Source organism: Lemur catta, chromosome 17, assembly GCF_020740605.2.
Source record: "Lemur catta isolate mLemCat1 chromosome 17, mLemCat1.pri, whole genome shotgun sequence".
Classification (NCBI taxonomy): domain Eukaryota; kingdom Metazoa; phylum Chordata; class Mammalia; order Primates; family Lemuridae; genus Lemur; species Lemur catta.
The window spans coordinates 26,128,563-26,141,253 of NC_059144.1; positions in this window are offsets into that span (position 1 = coordinate 26,128,563).

Consider the following 12,691-nt stretch of genomic DNA (forward strand, 5'->3'; position numbering starts at 1 on the left):
GGAAAAAGAAATTCCAGGATAAATATGTACATTTTAGAGGTGTGTGTCTGTTTAGGGAAAAAACTGGAAGGTTTAAATTTTAAATTGACAACAGTGATTACCTTTGGAATTGTGTGTTTGGAGGGGGATGGGGACAGGAGGGGGCAATGGGGAGTGGTCAAAGGGGACTTTAGCCTTAACTGAAATTTTTTAATTTTCTAGGAGTCTGTAACCCTGTCATTTTATTTTATTTTAGTTTTATTTATTTATTTATTTTTTTGAGACAGTCTCACTCTGTTGCCTGGGCTAGAGTGCCGTGGCATCAGCCTAGCTCACAGAAACCCCAAACTCCTGGGCTCAAGCGATCCTTCTGCCTCAGCCTCCCGAGTAGCTGGGACTACAGGCATGAGCCACCATGCCCAGCTAATTTTTTAAAATATATATATTTTTAGTTGTCCAGCTAATTGCTTTCTATTTTTTAGTAGAGACGGGGTCTCACTCTTGCTCAGGCTGGTCTCGAACTCCTGAGCTGAAACGATCCGCCTGCCTCGGCCTCCCAGAGTGCTAGGATTACAGGCGGGAGCCACCGCACCCGGCCTATTTTATGTTTTTGAGACAGAGTCTCACTCTGTTGCCCTGGCTAGAATGCAGTGGCATCATTATAGTTCACTCCAACCTCAAACTCCTGGGCTCGAGGAATCCTCCTGCCTCAGCTTCCCAAGTAGAAGGCCATAACACCATACCCGGCTAATTTTTCTATTTTTAGTAGAGACCGGGTCTCACTCTTGCTCAGGCTGGTCTTGAACACCTGACCTCAAGCGACCCTTCAACCTTGGCCTCTGAGAGTGCTAGGATTACTGGCATGAGCCACTGAGCTGGGCCTCTGTTATTGTTATTGTGTAGCCTAAAATTAAGAAATAATTTAAAAATAAGAAAAAGAAAGGAAAAGAAACAACAATAGCAACAAAAAATCAAATGCTATCTTGTGTTACATCATTAGAGGTCTTACATACAGCTCGAGGGAGGTGACAGCCCTCTCTGCTCAGACCACACCTCCTTTCTTCTCCTTGGCTCTGTCCCGTGTGAAGAACAATGACAGCCTGAAGCTGTGGGGAGGAAACTGGGGGCATCAGAATATGCTACAAATCAGGGAGCATTCCCTGTACCCTGTATCCAAGCCGGAGGAACTGGGCGGACAGGAGAAGAGCTTCCAGGTCAGACCTTAGGGCAGGAATGCAGGAGTGGGGGGTGGTGGAAGTTCCAGCCCAGGGTGGGACAGGGATTTCCCTCCCGGCTAGGTGGGGTGGTAGGGACTAATCTGGGGAGCTGGGGTGTGGAAACTCGGATGTGTGCCAGCAGAGGTGGGGGGGATTCCCTGGAAACCCCGAGCAGCTATGGAAACCAATAGCTGGGAGGCTAGAAGGAGCAGCGGTGGTTGAGGAGACCAGACCTCAACCCTAGGTGGGCCTCAATATCCTCATCTGTAAAATGAGTGAGGTTGGGGTGAGGTTTCTGATTTTTACAGCCAGGGTCCACGTTCCGTTCTTACAGGCCGGAGACCCGGGGGCTTGCAGTTCCAAAAATTGGCCACCAGAGGTCGCCGTCTGACGGGTTTGAAAAAGGAAAAACCATTCGGGTCCGAGAGGGGAGCCCGAGGCTGGGATTCTCTGGGGATTCTCGTCCTCTCTTCCCTTATTTGTTCTTTCTCTTTCAGTACCTATTTATTGAGATTAACTACGTCCCATGCACCAGGAATGCAGTGGGGAACATGGTCCCCCAAATGGAGCTGCCGATCTTCCCTCCGGGCTCCCCACACCCCATGCCTCCATCTGATCCCCAGGATCCGGCCGTTCCACACCCTCCACCGCGCCACCCCGCCCAGCCTCCTTCACGTCCTGCCTGGACTATGCAGTAGTCTCTTCATGGCCTATCCTGCTTCTGTCCTTTCTCCCCTTCGTCCCACTCTCAGTCAAAGGGATGCTGTTGAAACAGAGCCTGTCCTGCCTCTGCTCAGAACCCTCCCAACCCTGCTCGGTTCCTGCTCCCGGGAACCTGCCCCCACTGCACCTGGCTGCTTCTCCACGCCCTCTCCCCCCACTCTCCACTCCAGCCACACCGGCCTCCTTGCCGTTCTCTCCTCGGGCAAACTCATTCCCTGCCTCGGGGCCTTTGCACTTGCTGTTTCCACCACTTGGGGCTCCCTTTCCCCAGGTAGCCCATGGCTGCTCCTTCTCTCATCCCCCATGTCTACCTGCTCGTGCTGCCCTCATCTTCCTCACTGCGTTCCCTGCTGCTGTGTCATATGTTCATTTATGTACCGTGTTTGGTGTCTGTCTCCCCACCAGCGTCAGCTCGATAAGCCTGGGGACTGTGTCTCCACTGCTCACAGCTGAGGCCCTGGTACCTGGCTTGTGCCTGACGGACAGAAGCAGCTCAGTAAATATTTGTTGACTGAATGGATGAAAGGGGATACTTCAAGGTGGTGCCACTGACAGGGTGGGGGGGTGAGGGGCAGGAAGGAGTTAGGAGTGCCTCTGAGGTTTCTGTTTGAGCCCTGGGTGGAGGGTGCCTCCCCTGAGTTGGGGAGACTAGGGTGGCACTGATGGAGGGGACACAGCCAGGAGGGGAGAATCCTCACCTGCTGGGGCTGGGGGTTACCGCCTGCACGTGAGTCCCTCATCTGAGTCACCTCAGACGTCTGGGGTCCTGTCCCCTACCCTCTGCTTATGGCTCTGACTTGCCGGGGACCAGAGGCTGGCTGCTGACCCTTTCTGTGCCCTAGGCCTTCTCTCTACCTCTTCCCTCTGCAGGAGGATTGTGTGTCCTGGGTCCCTAGGAAGAGTCTAGGCCCCGAGACAGGGGACGTGGGTCAGGCTCCTGGCCTGTTTCCCTGCCTCTCCAATGAGGTGGACAGTGACAGCACAGATGCCCAGGCCCAGTCCCAAAAGGGTGGGATGGGCTGGTGAGGAGGGGCTGGGCCATTCTGGCCCCTCCCCACCCCAGACACTGGCAGGGCCTCCCAGGGCTTGGGGACAGCTAAGCTGTTGGCTTCCTGCCTGGCCCCAAACCTGAGAGCAGATGTCCTGGGGAAGGCAGGCAGTCAGCAGCCAGGCCCTCGGAGCCACGCAGAGCACCAGATGCCAGGGCTGGGGCGGAGGATCAGGCTGTCCCAGGGGAAGGGGCCCAGACAGGGGAAGGGATGCATGGGGCCCACGGGCCTCCCAGATATAGGGCTGGCTTTTGCAACCCAGAAGTTTCTTCCTATCTCACCCAGTGCTCTTCCATCCTCATTTCATGTTCACAATTTTGGCCACACCCAGGGTATGACCCAGGGTCAGCCATGGTGATTGTTTTCTTAATGTTTTCTCTAAATCAACTCATTTAGATGGAATTAGAATAATTTTAGTTGCACAGAAAAATAGAGAAGGACATTATAAATGATATACCCAACACCCACCTATAATGTTAGCATTTTGCCATATTTGCATCATTTATTTCTTTTTGAAGTATTTTCATGTAAATTACAGATATCATGAATTTTCATCCCCAAGCACTTTAGTCTGCATCTCTAAAAAACAAGACCGTTGATTTCCCCGAATAACAGAGAACCATTATTTCACCCCACAATATTAACAGTTCTCTGATATCTACTATTTAACCCACAGCAGATTTGCCCAATCGTCCCTAAAATATGTTTTCCAGTTGACAAAGGATTTATTGTGAAAAGAAACTTGATACACTAAATGAAAAGCGGGTTATCTTCTGGCATGAATAGAAGGTATCTCTGGAAATGGACACAATGTTTTAGCCAGACGCAGCGCCTGGGCCCGGAGCAGTAGCTGGGACTTGCTGTTTGTTCTAGAGCAGATCGGCGGCTGCTAACCAAGGACAGGGCAGCAGCCAAGAGCCTTTTCCCGGCTGCTCTGATGGGACTTGAAAATGACTCAGAAAAGGAATCCCTGTCTCCAGGCTGGGGTCAATGCCATTTATTAATAAATCAGGGTTGGTCTGCAGGGGTGGGGGATAGGAGAGTGGCCCCTTCTGCAGGTGAGGGAGGTGCTTGAGGCCTCAGAAGGTTCTGGACAAGACCTGGTGTTCCTGGACGATCACGTTGACACGGTGGTAAGAGGCTGTGGGCCTGTCCCTGCTCTGATTTGGGCCTCTGTAGTTTTGTCTGTAAAAGGGGGACAGGGCCTCCCACTCTGTCCCCTCTCCCACACTGGACAGGGCTCTGAGGACTCTTGTGACCTCTGTGACCTGGCTTCCTACCTCCCCCAGCCCCAGACACGTTTCTGTCTCCCTCTACCCCACACCCAGCTCACTCTCCGAGCCTCAGCCCAGATGTCACCTCCTAGAAGCCTGCCCTGGCCCCTGGAATGGATTAGGGGCCCCTCTTCTGGGTCCCACAGCTGCCTGTGATCACTCAGAACTGTCCTCCGCTGCGGGATTCTCTGTCTCTACCCCTCCCCGGCATAGGCACGGAAAGCAGAGAGCAGCCTGTCTTGCTCCCTGCCATAGCCCCAGCCCCCGCCTCAGCCTCTGGCACATAGTAGGAGCACAACTAATTTGTTGAATGAACAAATGATTATTGTTACAGTTCCCACTCCAGTGTGCCTGCCTCTTCAGGGGTCTTGGAATGAATGCTTGGCCCTTCATTAATTCACCGAGCACCTACTGTGTGCCAAGCGGTATTCTAGGCATGGGAGATGCAGGCCAGGCCTCTGTCCCAGCAGAACCTACATTCCGGCGTGGGAGGGAAAGAAGCCCAAGAAACCAAATGGGAAATAATTCCAGCTGTCCTTCGTGTGTGCAGGACAGAGAGGGGCTGCGGAGGAGAGTGTTAAGAGGGACTTGCTGAGAAGGTGACATTTATTTGAGCTGGAGTTGGATGAGGAGCGGGCAGGGAGAGAACTCCGGGAAAGGCATTCGTGACGGCAGGAACAGCGTGAGCTAAGGCTCCGTGGTGAGCACCAGCTGGGATCCGTGCGACAGGCCAGGCGCAGGGGTCTGGGGCAGTCACAAGGTCCGAGAGGAGGCAGGGCTGGGGCAGGACAGGAGGGCAGTCCCCAGGCACAGGGGACCGATGGAAGGTCTAGAGTGAGAGAAGATGGGACCAGCTTTATGTTTTAAAAGGCCTGCCTGGCTGGGTGGGGGGCGGGGAGAGGTGAGAGCTGCCCAGGCTCAGATGCAGCAGCATCCAGGGGAGACCAGGTGAGCCCGTGTCACGTCGGGCCCTAGCGTGAGGGTGTGCAGCGCACGGGCCTTGGGCCCAGGTGTCGGTGGGATCCCGCAGCCCGCAGGCTCATTTGCATCTGGTTTGCATGTGCAGCGGATGGTCAAGTTGAAAGCTGGAAAGGCCGGTGTCAGTGTCTTGGGTAGAGGGTCTTGGCTGTTAGTTTCTACAAAGACTCTGTCCCCAGGCCACGACATTCCAGTTTAGGAGGGGCCCCGCCCCCCACCGCACGCCCTCTGGCCCTGGCATCTGGGGCTGGGGAGGGGCCATGGGGACAAGGTCGTTTGATTTCCTGAGAGGTCTGCAGGATCTGAGGACAAAGCTCCCCCCTCACCAACCCCGTCCCCAGCAAAGTCCCATCTGTCAGGCCCAGCCTCTGACCTTCGACCTCTCTGTCAGCACAGGCTGCACAGTGGGGGAGGGGAGAGCCCCCGCCCCCAGCCCTAGGGGAGACCCAGGCCTCTCCTCCCAGCCTTCTCCATCTGTCCTCTCCTGCTCCTGCCACCTGCTCAGTGCGATCCAGGCCAGGTCACCTTCCCTTTCTGGGCCTTGGTTTCCCCGGGTGTCAAATGTAACTTTCCCAAATGCTAGTGCCTTATGTCCCACTTTTCTAATTGTTGTCATATCCACTTAATGTTTTTAAAATGAATTTACTCTCCTTTACTTAAATAGATTCAATTTAAAAAGAACTTTCATATCAGCTCTGTAAAAGGAAAACCAGTTTTATTCACCACAGTTATAAAAATACCGAGAAAAATAATGAAATGGAAATAAAGCAGTGTTATTATCTAGTCTAGCCTCAAGTGCAAGATGCCAGACACAAAAGTTTACGTACTGTATAATTCCATTTATAGGATAGTCTAGAAAAGACAAAACTAGAGAGAAAAAGAACACATTAGTGCTCGCCAGGGTTGGGGAAAGGGATTTGACCAAAGGGTGTGGAAACTTTTCCGTATGACAGAAACTGTTTTTTGATTGTTGTGGTGACAGACTTATATACATTTGTCAAAAATTATCAAACTGTCCACTTAAAGTTGATGAGTTTTATTGTATGTATAATTCACTTTAAAAAGACAAATTTTTGAAAAAGAAACAAATAAAATTCCAGTTTCACCCCAAGTCTGAGCCTCCTCTCTTTGTTAAAATTAGCAGATATAAGAAGGTGCTTCTTACAGAGAAATACCAAACCAAGCCCTTCTTTCTGAGGCAAGCAGAAATATTTTAAAGAGAATTGCAGAGGAAATAATTTTGACCCAAGAGCTATACTGTCCAATACGGTGGCCATGAACCCCTGTGGCTATTAACATTTAAATTAAGTAAGGTGAAAAAATTTTTTAAATTCAGTTCTTTGGTTGTACTAGTTACATTTCAAGGTCTCGAGAGCCACATAAGGCTAGTGGCTACAGTATGGGACAGATACAGAGCATTGCATTCTCATGGAAAGTTCTAGTGGGCAGTACTGCCTGAGAGGATTTATTTCACGGATACAGTTTAAAATTGTCATCCTTCCCTTCCCCTACTGTGGGAAACACTGGGTTTGATTTTAACCTGACTCTGTGAAGACCTCCATCTCCTTCCGCTCGGACTTCCTTTTGCCTTAGATGATGACATAGGGGACATTTCAGCTTTCAGAGTCCATGACTCTAAGAGCCGAAGGTGGTGGGAGTACAGGGATTGTGACTGAGGGGAGTCTAAGGATTTGAAGACCTCAGGATTTAAAAATTCTGGAATCTCATTTCTGACCCTTGGGGTGTGACGGGCTCAGGAATGGTGAGCTGCTGGGTGAGCCTGGGCCGGTTCCTCCCCCGTCCTCAGGCCTGTCTGCCTCCTCCTTCCTCTGCTTCCCCGAGGTGTCAGCCCGTCCCTGACTCCCAGAAGACTGTTTGCGGCAAGTCCCCAATCCCTCTGTGCTGGTGAGATAGTACAGGAGGTGGACTTTGGCTACCTGTCTGAGCCTTGAGCCAAAGCTTAAATCTGCTTACAATACTGAACAAAAGCTTTGAGAATGATTAACAGCAGCTTCCACAGAAGGTAGCTCTGTTTTCTTTAATAGGACAGGCAATCACTGGAGCAGGGGACCCCCGGCCCTAGTCAGAGCCAGCACAAACTGGTTACTGCCAAGATGAAGTCCAAAGTTGGCTGCTCATAGATCTTTTTGCCTCATTTTAATGCGAAAAATCACGACCAAGGGTGGAGATTGAACACGCTAATGGGACACGCAATGTATGAAGAAGCATGATCGCAGAATGGGCAGCTGCCAGCAAAACTCCGCCTCTACATGCTAAGATTTCAATGCTAGCGTCAAACTTTCTCTCTCTATCCTTTAAAGTTCCCCGGCCCTTTGTTCTGAGAGCCAGTCTGGTTGCTCCTTAACCAGCACTGTCTCCCTTTTGTTCAAGCAAAAGTACCCCCACTTCCCCCCAAACCTTGCCTGCATAAATTCCTTCTTCGGTCTCATGCCAATTTCTGTTGACCTGGGGACCAAGAAGCGTGAGCTCGGTGACACTGGCGTCTGGCTCAGCTGGCTGCAGCGCGCAAGCATGTGTGTTTTCGGCCAGGATTTGAGGAGATCTAGTCAGGACCCTGCACGGTTGCTCTGTATAATTTCTGTTATGGACTAATGTTTGTGTGCCCCCAAAATAGATACGTTGAAGCTCTAACACCCGAAGTGATGGTGTTTGGAGATAGGACCTTTAGGAGGTAAAATCTAGGGTTAGATGAGGCCATGAGGATGGGCCCTCATCATGGGGTTAGTGGCCTTAAAAGAAGAGCAAGAGAGATTTCTCTCCCTCTCTTCCTTCTTCTTTCTCTCTCCCCCCTTCCCTTTCCCCTTCCCCCTTACTCCATGCATGCACCAAGAAAGGCCATGTGAGGACACAGGAGAAGGTGGCCATCTGCAAGCCAGGCAGAAAGCCCTCACCAGGAACAGAATCAGCCAGCACCTTGATCTTGTACATCTAGCCTCCAGAACAGTGGGGAATACATTTCTGTTGTTCAAGCCACCCTGTCTGTGGTACTTTGTTATGGCAACCTAAGCAGACTCATGCACTCTGTTGTCGTCATTAGCATAATGCACACGTGTAGAGCCATGCCCGGCCAGGTCCTGTGCGAGAAAGGCTTTGCCAGCGTCATCTCAGGGACTTGATTTGATTTCTTACATCATAGATGAAAAATTATTGTTCCCATTAAAGATGGGCCCACAGTGTGGCTGGCCTGGTGGGGTGTGTCCTGAGACCTGGAATGCGATCATAGGATGCTGGACCCAATTCTTTTGAAGGTGTAGCCTGGTTCTCTGCAGGCGTTGGCGGCTGGAGAGGCACGGGCTGTGGGGAACTGAATACAGAGGACATTCCCTGTGTCTGGGCAGTCCAGTTCCAGGGGAAACACCCTGTGCTTTAAAGGGGGCAATGGTAGAGGAGGAAGTATTCCTCGTCACATCCTGGATACCCACCTTCTGGAGATGGCGTTTCATAAGTGCTGTGTGAACATAGGGGTTCAGGGTTAAATATGTTCGGGAAACAAGGAATAAGCAAAGAGAAAGAGGTGTTTCTGCTTCAGTACTTCTCAGAGCCTTTAATACTGTGACGTGCATGGGGAACCTCTAGTTTCAGGACAAGTGGGCGAGAGAAGTGTGGACCCTGCGTTCCGGGCGCTCACGGTTGGTGGAGGAGACAGCCAGCACGTAAGCCTGGAACACACCACGTGTCAGGAGGTTGGAGCACTGTGCAGAGAGACAACAGGAACGATGGGTGGAGTGGGGAAGGGTCCCCCAGAGGGGGTGACATTTGAATGGAGACCTGAGGAGGCACAGAAGGAGGTAAGAGAGCAGCTGGGTGACTGTCTGGGGGAAGAGAGGCCCAGACAGAGGGAATAGCAAGTGGAAAGGCCCCGAGGCCAGAAGTGGTTTGGGGTATTTGGAAAGCAGTGTGGGGGCCAGTGGCTGGAGCCAGGTGAGCTGAAGGGGAGGGTGGCAGCAGATGAGGTTGGACGAGGATCAGCTCCCATAGGCCATGATCTTCAGAGCATGCTGAGGAGCCCTTGATGGTTTTGGGCAGGTGGTGATACCTCGGGACACACTGCCTCAAGAGCTCACACTGATGAAGCAACCACCTAAGAACAGCAGCAGAAACAGCAGCCGCAGGATGTTGAAGGCCAGCCAGGGTGCCGGGTGGCCTACAGGTGCCATCTGTGCCTCTCACGGGCCTGGGAAGCAGGCATCATTAACTCCCATTTTACAGGAAAGAAAACTGAGGCTTAGAAAGATAAAGGAATTTGCCCATGACGGCAAATGTTTGCTCTGGCTGCTGCACTCCTCTCTACCTGCCCTGTTTCCTTGTCTGTGAACCTGCCCTGCCAGCTCAGTTGTCCTCAGCCCTGGCTATACCTGGGGTGGCAGAGTGCACTTCGCCAGGATGGCCACACCGACATATAGGCATACCTTGATTTATGGTGCTTCACGGATACTGTATTTTCTACAAATTGAAGGTTTGTGGCCACCCTTCACCCAGTAGATCTACTGGTGCCATTTTTCCAACAGCATGTGCTCATTTCATGTCTCTGTGTCAGCATTTTTTTTTAACAATAAAGTGTTTTTTTTTTTAAGCAATAAAGTATTTTTAATTAAGGTCTGTACTTTTCAGACATAATGCTATTGCACCCTTAACAGAGTACAGTATAGGGTAAGCATAACTTTTATATGTACTGGAAAACCAAAAAGATTGTGTGACTTGCTTTGTTGTGATATACACTTTTTGGTAGCGGTCTGGAACTGAACCTGCAGTATCTCCAAGATATGTCTGTATCGCACATCCCACATGCTCAGCCAATAGAAGATGTCAGAAGTGATGGTGGGTGGCTTTGGAGCCTAGGCCATAAAATCTGTCACAACTTCTTCTGTGATCTCGGGGCTTGCTGGTTCTGACGGAAGCCAGCTGCTATGCCATGAGGACACTATGCTGCTATGTGGAGTAGGCCATCTGGAAAGGGAAGGAGGCCCCCAGTGTGTATCTGCACAAACCTGCCAGCCACACAGGTGAACCACCCTCGCTCAGCCTTCAGATGAGACCTTGGGAGAGACCCTGAGAGAATCCCATTGTTCTATTTGCCATTCCCATAGCCCTGTGGCCAGGCAGTTAACTTGTGGTTATCCCCCCACCCCTTTGTTTTTGCTGTTAATAGCAATGCTATAGTAAATATTCTTGTTAAATCTTTCTAAATCTCCTTCGTTATTTGGTTAAGGTCAATTTCTAAAAGCACAGTTGCTGGATTAGAGTACAGGCCCATTGATACAGCATTTATTTATTTTAGAAATGTGCCTGTATTGTCCTCCAGAAAGGACATCTCCATTTACTTTCTCACCCACAGTGTTTGGAAAGACATATTTTAGGCTGAATTTTCTTTTATTCACTTCCTTATTGTGTTCTCTCATGGAATATGTTACTTATTTTTTTAAAATAGATAATACATTTTCAAAGTACAAAATCCAAAAGATATAAAAAATATTTCCTAAAAAGCTTTCCTCCCTCCCTTGTCCCTTAGTCAGCCCAAGCCATCATTGGGACCAGTTTCTAGTGGGTCAATCCAGAAAGGTTCAGATGTAAGTAAATGTATAGAAAGAGAACACCCTTTAAATTAAATGAAACAAAAGATAACAGAGACACAAGGTGCACAGGAGACAGAGAGCTGACATCTGAGGCTGATTTCATCTCGGTTTCGAGTTAAGTGGAGAAAACACTGCCAAGGTCAGGGTTCTGGAGGAGGCAAAATCCACACGCTGAATGAGCTGCAGGCTTGTCAACAGGGCGAGATGTTATTGTCGCCTGTGTGCTGCATCAGGACGAGGCCATAAGGATGGCCCAGCTCCCTCTGATCTGGGTGCAGGTAATGACAGTTTGTCCACTTTCTTATTCTTATGGGCTCTCCCTCCCCACGCTCAAGGTTGGGGGAGGGAAGGACTAAGATGCTTTGAATAGCTCTGAATTGGTACCGGGTGCTTGATAAATTCTTGAAAATAGAGGACATCACTAGTATGCTGTTGGCACGTAGATGCCCGTAGTGTACCGAAATGATTTCTCTTTATGTGGCCTAATTTAGGATCCTGGCAAAGTTCCTTCTGTCCTCTGCTTGCCTCACTTTCTTAATCTTGGAATGAGGCTGATGGGTTTTGTTTTGTCTTGTTTATTCTAAGCTCTAAGGTATGCAGAGCAGAGGCAAACTTTGCAGATGCAGGGTCAGCAGGGTATTTATCCATGCATCTCACAGATCTCCCAACCCCTGATTAAATTACATATCTCAGAGAAGAATCTGATCAACACCATTGTTGTCATTCCTGTTTAATGACAGGGAACCCAAGGTCTGGGAGGCACCAGGGTGATGTGTTCACATGGTCATGTGCTTCTGTAAAAATTTCCAAAGTAAGGCATTTTAACCTCACTCTGTTAAAATCTCTAACTCCTTCTACTTCAACTTCTTTTGTGAGTTGACGTTGGGGTAGGTGAGAATAGTTTGGGTACCTGCCTAAGAAGACCTTACCTTTCGTTTGGGTTTAGTGGGATATATTTATATTATTTCCAGTCACTTTTGTGAATAATTAAATTATTACTAACTGGCCTGGTATAGAAATGGCTTCCAGAAATACCCTTACTGAGCACACTGAGCAGACTCAACTTGGCGTTGTGACATGAAGGTGCAGGGTCAGAGGTCATATGTCAGTATATGTGAGTGTCTTACAGCGCTCAATCCCACAATGATATTGCAGTAGAGGAGAGGTTTAAAATGCATACACGGAGCCCGAGCTAGTTTATGGTAAGTATTACAGATGTATGTCAAACAGGTAATTCATAAAAGTAATGTTATTTTTTTGGATTTTTTAATGCTTGTGGAATTTGTCATTTGTTGGGGTTTCTTGTCTCTTTCTACCCAAATATTCTCTTTATTACTTAATTTATTTGTAATTTAGCATTACTTTTCTTAAAGAAGTGCCCTGAAGTTGTATAACCATCAGGAAGTACCAAGCCTGGATCTGCCCTGCTCAGTTTTCTCTTGTGTCTTATAGGATCACAGGATTCCCCTTGCCAATCAGTTCAACTCACTCTGGATTCAGACAGACCCTAGTTTTCTAGATGTAAAAATAATAATAGGATCTCTCTCCTCGGATAGTCATGAAGTCAAATGAGATAATGTGTGTAAAGCCTTGAACACAATCTAGCAGAGGGCACAGTTAGTGCCAGGTTTGATACTTAGCTAGTCCTCACAGATACAGACAGATTCCCTATTTATGATGGTTGTCTCTTCTGATTTGGTTGGTGTCCATGCCAGAGTGCACAATCATTATTAGCTATTGATATATTATTAGCCCTCTCCTCTGCCTGTCCAAGGCATGTACACAGTAAGTGCTCAATTATTGACAATCCAATCAAAGGATGAAAGACACCTGCTGGAATAGAAAACAGACACTGGCTCCAACTTGAGCAATGCAGA